At 32.2% G+C, this 8,729-nt stretch overlaps 1 pseudogene; it reads left to right on the top strand.

The window, feature by feature from the left end:
* Nucleotides 1-1,539: 1,539 nt before the first annotated feature.
* LOC144251447 (uncharacterized) lies at nt 1,540-8,137 on the top strand (annotated as a pseudogene).
* Nucleotides 8,138-8,729: the final 592 nt, after the last annotated feature.

The following is an 8,729-nucleotide window of genomic DNA, read 5'->3' as shown; positions in this document are numbered from 1 at the left end:
AGTCATTTTATGCCTTACTTTTTTTTTCTGTGTGTTTTATTTCAACCTCAGGTTTGGATGAATTCCAATATTTTTTTGCAGCTGTATGGAGATCTAAGTGAAACATAATAACCTGTATGGATATTGTTAAAGAAATTGAACCACAATTTTACCCAGTTTTTCAACTGTACAGTATATATTCAAAGAACATAAAATCAGCATATTACATTGACACAGCTACATTAATGTTTATAGCAGCACAATTCACAATAGCTAAGCTATAAAGCCAACCATTCAATGATGAATGAGTCCATTCAGTGATGACAGGATAAAAAATTGTTGCTTATGAACACAATAAACTATGAATCAACCATAAAGAAGAATGGCTTTATGTCATTTGTCAGTAAATGGATGAATCTGGAGATTTTATGCTAAGTAAAACAAACCATTTCCTTAAAACCAAAAGTTGAAAGTTTTTGCTGATATGTGAAACCTAAAGCTCATAAAGCAAGGAAGGGTAAGAAAAAAGATCAGTAGGTTGCACAAAGGTAAACAATAAATAAATAAATAAAAGATAAGGGGATATAAATATTAAAGACATATATATTATGTCTTTTATATATATATATTACCATGATAGCCACCAACAAGAACAGGATTTTAATTAGGATAAGATGTATCACATGCTTGCATAATGCCATAAAAATTTTACTATCAGGTAGAACTAGAAAGAACCAATAAAATAAAAAACAAATTACATTTGTTTGAAAAGCTATATGAATATTCTATTATAAACATCATACAATATATACATCAATCAAAGTTTTTATATATATATATGTATATATTATTTTGTATGTTATAAATTGTTAAAATTATAAAAAGGAAAATCCAAACAGGATTGTTTTTGCTATTTTTTAATTAATAGCATACATAAATACCATAAAATATTTGAACTTAAATTCATTGTTAAATATTTCCATTAAGTGGTCTGTCTACCTTGTTATATTTCAAAATTTCTCTTATACCATTGGTATTGGAATTACTAGAGATATCACTACATATTCAGAACAGCCAGCACTATCAGAGAAATAACAAATAAGGTTGTACACTTTAGTAAATCTCTGATTAGTGGTTGTACAATAAAAATTTGAGGATTCCCTTTCTTAATTACTATAATTTTCTCATCTGAACAATATGTGTAATTTAGATCATAATATAAAAAATTACAAAATATATATTTTTGTAGTAATGCTGAGTTGTATATTGTGTTTCATAAAAGCAGAGTATATATACTTTTTTGGACTTAAATCCTATTATCTGTAGAAGTAGATAATAGTATCACTGTGTTCCAAAACACCACCTACATGATAGTCTACTAACTCTCATTTCAACTTCAATTACCTTACAGACTATGCAAATGTTCATGTGGTCAATGTGTTATTTATTTATCTATTCTTATTTCAGGTACTGCTAACATTCAGGGATATAGCCATTGATTTTACTAAAGAGGAGTGGGAATGCCTTCAGCCTGCTCAGAAAAACTTATATAAAGATGTGATGTTAGAGAACTATAGAAACTTTGCCTTCCTCGGTAAGTTTAATTTCCCTTTAAAATTTTTTAATTAATAATTATTATTTAATTTACTTCTGTTGTATCTTCTGGGAACTTCTCAATAAGAATGAGTTTCAGATTTGTGTTTCAAAGAAAAAGGGCATTTTTAGTATATATATTTTACTCTTTAATATATATTATTTTGCTCTTTAATCTCTCTCTTTCTTGGTGTGTTATACATCCTTCACTTTAGGTAAGTAGTACCTAGCATAATTTAGTGATGTAAACTATTGTAGCCTACACATAGCAGGGGACACAGTTGAGACATTCAAATGGAGAAAACCAAACTAAAAAATGTTGGCAAAGTAGTTATTCAGCAGAAAAAATTTTCAGAGCTTAGCTTTATTTCTTTTGATTGTAATCATTGAACACATCCTGCCCTACATTTATTACATTTTCAAATTCTTTGTAGTCCTCTGTTTTCTTCTTTACTAATGTCCCAGTTAATTCAGATTAACCACCAAAACTTACCTTTTGTTCTGAGGGCCAGCATGATCTGTTACAAATCTTGTGAGGAAACCTGTAAAGAAGCAAACAGAAGAGAGAGACACACTTACAGTGAAAAGGAAAAAAGAAAAAAAAAACTGGCCACTCCTCTTCATGGCTGCACATAGTATACCCCAAAATTACATAGCTTCTTTTACCATGACTACATTCTATCCTAGTGTTATTTTAACCCCAAGTGCTAGCTAACCAAGATAAGGTACAGTTACTACAAACATAGAGCCCCTTCTCCCTAAGGATATTACCACAGAAACTAGATAGTGCCCCTGTAGAGATGTCTTAATGGCTTCAGGGAGAAACTGCTAGGCATTACTATTGTGGAACTCAGGGTGCCAGTTATCATCACCCCCACACTTTCCTGTCTATTTCCAAGTCAGAATACCTACAGCCTCCCCTCCTTTTTTAAGGTCTTTTGAATAAATAATATTACTTATCTTCTTAATGCTGGTGGGGGCAAAAAATAAGGCAGCCATAGACAACAGCAAGTGCCAACATCTGTAAACATCCACGTATGAATATTTTTTGACCCAGATGAAATTGAGTAAACATGAAATTATCCAATCCAACAAGTCTAAACATCAATCATCTTGTTGGGCCTTATTAATGATATCTTTAATGTAATCTAACTCTTTTGAAATAAAATTACTATTATCACTTAAATTGAAAGAACACATGTTATTGAACTTCTGATATCCATTATGATGTAACAATACCAGGCAATCAATTGCAGCATGAATGTCAAGTATGGCTTGACAATGTTGTTTTTGTTCTTTAAGCATATTAACAGCCATGGAGGCATGGCTAATACTTTTTATAATAGCATAGGCGAGATTCATAGTAGTTTTGTAAGCCCATAGAGCTAGTCCAGGGAAACCCTCTAAGGAGAATGTCAAAGCATCAAATTCTGTCATAGAGAGAAGGTTCACTGAATTATCACAGTTTTTATCAAGAGGAATAGATCTTTTATAAACAAATTGCACAGGACGGTAACCTATTAAATACTATGTGGATGATAAGGACACAGTTATTCTGTTAAGACAACAATTAATACCATGAGAAATTTTTTCAGGTATATAACAATTTCATTCAAGTGAGTCAAGATATTGTAAAGGATTGTAGAAGTCCAGGATCTGACAGTACTGAATTTCCCACAGCTGGTGTACAAAAACAGACCAACATTGTTATTAGACCAAAACATTTACAGAGTTTTGTGTGAGTTTAGCAATCAAAGCAGTAACTAAGTTATCCAGAGTACATTCTAACCTATTTGAGCCAACACCTTTTGAGCTGAGGCTGTTAATGGTTTTATATCCCCCCAAGTAACTGGAATTATAGTATCCTGGGTTCCTCTTTTAATGTTTCTCCTCTTTTGAGGAGAATGATTATTCTTTTCTTTGAAGGGACTCCTCTCTTTCAGGGTTAAATGAAACTTACAAATCAGCTTGTGAAGTCTCTGATGTATGTTTATAATTGCAATATTTCATAAACCAAGCTAGAGTCCAAACAGGAAATGTTGGCATAAGTGTAGCAGTCCATGCTTTTCCCCAGGTGATCAAAGGCATAGGATCTTGTCATGCTGGTCAGGTGGAATCTTATGTATTACATACATTTTTTTTGGTAATGGCTGTTTGAGAATAAAATATCTATTTAATGCAGATGACCAATTTTGAGTATTAACTTTATGTTGTATATTGAGCACAATAACTGTAAATAAAACAATATTTAATGTATATTAATATGAGAGATGCTAGATCTTTATTTGTCTCTGTTATAAAAGGCAATTATAAGGATACAATTTGCTCACTCAACAAAAGCTTGTCCAAAAGGATTATGAGAAATTTCATTATTTAAAACTATATCTCATTGATTAAAAATTGTGCAAAAGGATGAGATGTAAAGGCAGGGGCATCATCCATTTTTAAATAAATAGGGCTTCTAGGAGCAGATCATGCTTGGTTTCTTTCCATGCTCTCTGCTGGAACTGACTTGGCAGTTTTGTTCTTTGTTTTTTTTTTTTTTTTTAGATTCAATTCTGTTAGTCATTTTTTTCTTTTGTTTTGTGACTTGCAATAATGCATTAATAATCATAAATATTTTGAAGTGAATAGCTCATTATACTTCTACTTTGTAAGTTGTTTTCTATATTTCTTATTTTTTTTCTATTTTGATTAATGATTTAATTTCTGGATCATTGCTTTTTATTGTGGCATGCTTGGATTCTTTTCACACTTCCCTTTACATATATCTATATATATAACTTCCCTTTATATATCCTATAGGTTTTTAATTTTTACAGTATTTAACAAGTTGCTTAGGCTTGTCTTAACCTTGGTCCTGCTTGATAAGCCTCTACCATATTGATAGAATTTCAGCTTTGCACACTAGGAATCCCCCTGTCATTTATTTTTAAAAAACTATTTACATACAAAATTTGTGCTTAATTACATTAATATTTTTTTGCCTCAATTTTACTCTCTAAACTTTCTTTAAGTAGTTATTTAGTGTTCTTTGAGTAATTCGTAACTGTCAGTATCCTAATGTTCAGTTCTTAATGTTTTTTTTTCTTCTTTTGTTACTTGGATTAAACCATGCTTCTCTTTGTTTATATTTGCTGTATTATTGTTTATTTGTTCATTAAAGAAGCCAACAGTAGATTATATAGTCCATTTGGGGGGAAAAGTATAAAAACTTTTAAATAAATAAAAATATGCAAGAACAGTGCTGTATCCTTGCAATATTTGCTAATTGGGAGGCCATGCAAAAGTACTTCATGTTAGAAGGAAGTCACAGAAATTTAGAAACAGCATGATTCAAACAATTTTAAAAAGAATTGTGTTGTAGTTCAGTGATATAGAATTTGGGGGCTTAATCTCAAGCACCATACATGAAAAATTAAAAGTTGGATGACCTAAAGATCCAGAAATGCCAGTACTAAATATGTATGCATGAACAATTAAATCAGAAAATTGAAGAGATACCTCTGCTTTTATATTTAGTGCAAACATTGTTCTCAGGGTTAAAGCTAGGGACTCAATTTATGTGCCCATCAATGATCAAATGAGTAAAAATATTATACTTATATACTATTATTATTTAGTTATAAAAATATTTTGTCTCATAAAGTTTTTTAAGAAATACATGCAGGACTTTGCATTAAGTGAAATGTGGCAGGCAGAGATTAAGTTGCAGGAGCATTTGATTCACATGTGGAAGTCAGAAATTTAGTGAGTAAAATTGTGCTCACCAGGTACTGTGTTTTGTGTAGGATTCATATTATAGTCAAAGTCTCCATATTTTTATTTTATTGAGCATAAGAGGGTCAAGAGTGTTGTTTTACCGGGCTGGGGATGTGGCTCAAGCGGTAGCGCGCTCGCCTGGCATGCGTGCGGCCCAGGTTCGATCCTCAGCACCACATATAAACAAAGATGTTGTGTCTGTCGAAAACTAAAAAATAAATATTAAAAAAAAAGAGTTTTGTTTTACCAAATGGTGAGTGTATTATGTTCTTCATAAATACTAGTAGAAAGAATACAATACCTTGTAAGAACAAAACTAATAATATGAAATAATGATTGTGTTAATTCATTCTGTTTAGTCATTTTACCTTTTATATATAGTATAAAATACCATGATATATTTAGTAAATAAACAAAGTTGTATTTCTCAATGAAAGAAATCGTCATATCACATGAATTTAAAAATATGAAAATCAATTTATTATACTTGATTGTCGTGTATTGACTTAACCCAAGTATTATGGCATGGGCTATGCAAGGTTTTTATAGTCTTTGAAATGTTTTTATGGAAAATTTTATAGACATATGTGCGTATATTTCTTAGTAATTTTTTTGTTCATATTTCTTGTTAAGAGTCCATAGCCTCTTTACCCTTGTTGACTATTTGTGGTATTATCACTCAAAATCTATTAGTTATTTTCACATCTCTATGTCATGGTAGAAAAAAACTAGTTTTTGGACACTCTTTGAAAAAGCCATAAATGTTTGTATATGTTTTACATTTTTCTTATTCTACTGAGAGTGAAGGTAGCTGGTAGATATTTCCTAAATATGTAATGCTATCTTATGGAAGACAAAAGGCTGTGGATGATAAAAGTAACATACTTTCCTTCTCTTTATTATATTACTCTTCTTAATGATGTACTCCTCTTGGATACTGTGGTCTCTACAATAATTTGGGTAATATTCTCAAGGTAATTGTGTCTATACATTTTTGTTGAACTGATATAATTTTGAATTTATGATGACTTTGAACCTACTAATCTGCTACACTCCTGCTGTATTTATTTTACCTTAATTTCATGTTATGTATGCAGAGTATATTTATCCCACTCTAGTAGATAGTTTTATTTTAAATTTTTGTTTATTTCAGCTCTGACTCCTCAAGATACCCAAGAATATTCACCAGAAAAGGGCATAAAACATATATTTCACAAAGTGATAAGTGTAAAATATAGAAGTTGTAATATTGACTATTTACAACAAAAGAAAATATGGAAAACTACAAGTGAGAGTGAACAACAGAAGTCATATAAAAATTCAGACCTTGTTTACCACCAGAGAATTTATACTGGAGAGAAGCCCTACAAATATAAACAATGTGACAAAGCTTTTAGTAAAATAATAGGTCTTATTCACCACAGAAGAAACCACACTGGAGAGATGCCGTACATATGTAAAGAATGTGGAAAAGCTTTCAGTAAAAAATCACACCTTATTTGCCACAGTAGAACTCACACTGGAGGGAAGCCCTACATATGTAAAGAATGTGGCAAAGCTTTCAGTAAAAAATCACACCTTAATCACCACAGCAGAACACACACTGGAGAGAAGCCCTACAAATGTAAAGAATGTGGCAAAGCTTTCAGTCAAAAATCATGCCTTATTTGCCACAGTAGAACTCACACTGGAGAGAAGCCTTACAAATGTAAAGAATGTGGCAAAGCTTTCAGTAAAAAATCAAGTCTTATTTGCCACAGTAGAACTCACACTGGAGAGAAGCCCTACAAATGCAAAGAATGTGGCAAAGCTTTCAGTCAAAAATCACACCTTATTCGCCACAGCAGAACTCACACTGGAGAGAAGCCCTACAAATGTAAAGAATGTGGCAAAGCTTTTAGTCAAAAATCATGCCTTATTTGCCACAGTAGAACTCACACTGGAGAGAAGCCCTACAAATGTAAAGAATGTGGCAAAGCTTACAGTAAAAAATCATGCCTTATTTTCCACAGTAGAACTCACACTGGAGAGAAGCCCTACAAATGTAAAGAATGTGGCAAAGCTTACAGTAAAAAATCACACCTTATTTGCCACAGTAGAACTCACACTGGAGAGAAGCCCTACAAATGTAAAAATTGTAGCAAAGCTTTCAGTCGAAAATCACACCTTATTTTCCACAGTAGAACTCACACTGGAGAGAAGCCCTACAAATGTAAAAATTGTAGCAAAGCTTTCAGTCAACAATCACACCTTATTTGCCACAGTAGAACTCACACTGGAGAGAAGCCCTACAAATGTAAAGATTGTGGCAAAGCTTACAGTCAAAAATCACGCCTTATTTATCACAGCAGAACTCACATTGGAGAGAAGCCCTATAACTATAAAGAATGTGGCCAAGTTTTTAGTCAAAAACCAGACCTGTTTAGGCACAGCAGAAATCACACTGGAGAGAAGTCCTAGAAATGTAAAGAATGTGGCAAAACTTACAGTCAAAAATCATACCTTATTTGCCAAAGCAGAACTCACACTGGAGAGAATCTTACAAATGTAAAAAATGTGGCAAAGCTTTCAGTAAAAATCAAACCTTATTTGCCACAGAAGATCTCACACTGGAGAGTAGCCCTACAAATGTAAAGAATGTGGCAAAGCTTTCAGTCAAAAAATAGACCTTATTCACCACAGAAGAACTCACACTGGATAGAAGCCCTACAAATGTAAAGAATGTGGAAACGCTTTCAGTCAAAAAAATAGATCATATTTGCCACAGAGGAACTCACACTGGAGAGAAGCCCTACAATTGTAAAGAATGTGGCAAAGCTTTCAGTTGAAAATCACACCTTATTTGCCACAGCAGAACTCAAACTGGAGAGAAGCCTCACAAATGCAAAGTATGTGACAAAAGTTTTTACTCAAATATAAACCCTTATTGCCACAACAGAATTCACACTGGAGAAAAGCCCTACAAATGTAAGGAATGTGGCAAAGCTTTTAGCCATAAAACAGGCCATATTCACCACAGCAGAACTCACACTGAAGAATAGCCTTACAAATGTGAGTAAGTGGCAAAAGTTTTAATAAAAAATAAAACTTTATTCACCACAGCAGAAGACACCCTGGTGAATGTAAAATGTAAATAAAGTGATAATACTTTTAAAGAAAAACTAAACCTCATTTAAAACAGAATTTAAACAGAAAAGAACCTCTACAAATGAAAACAATGTAGCAAAGCTTTTAATAAGAAATCAATTCTTTTTCACCACTAAGCTATTTATTCTGGAAAGAAGACATAAATGTAGAGAATGTAGAAACATTTTAAATTATATATCATACATTACTAGACATCAGAGAAAACACACTGGAGAGAAGCTTTACAAATGAGACCATTGTACCATTCC

Source organism: Urocitellus parryii, assembly GCF_045843805.1.
Source record: "Urocitellus parryii isolate mUroPar1 chromosome 13 unlocalized genomic scaffold, mUroPar1.hap1 SUPER_13_unloc_8, whole genome shotgun sequence".
In the NCBI taxonomy this organism is placed as follows: domain Eukaryota; kingdom Metazoa; phylum Chordata; class Mammalia; order Rodentia; family Sciuridae; genus Urocitellus; species Urocitellus parryii.
The sequence above is the reverse complement of the archived record's forward strand: the minus strand, read 5'-3'. Positions and strand labels throughout refer to the sequence as shown.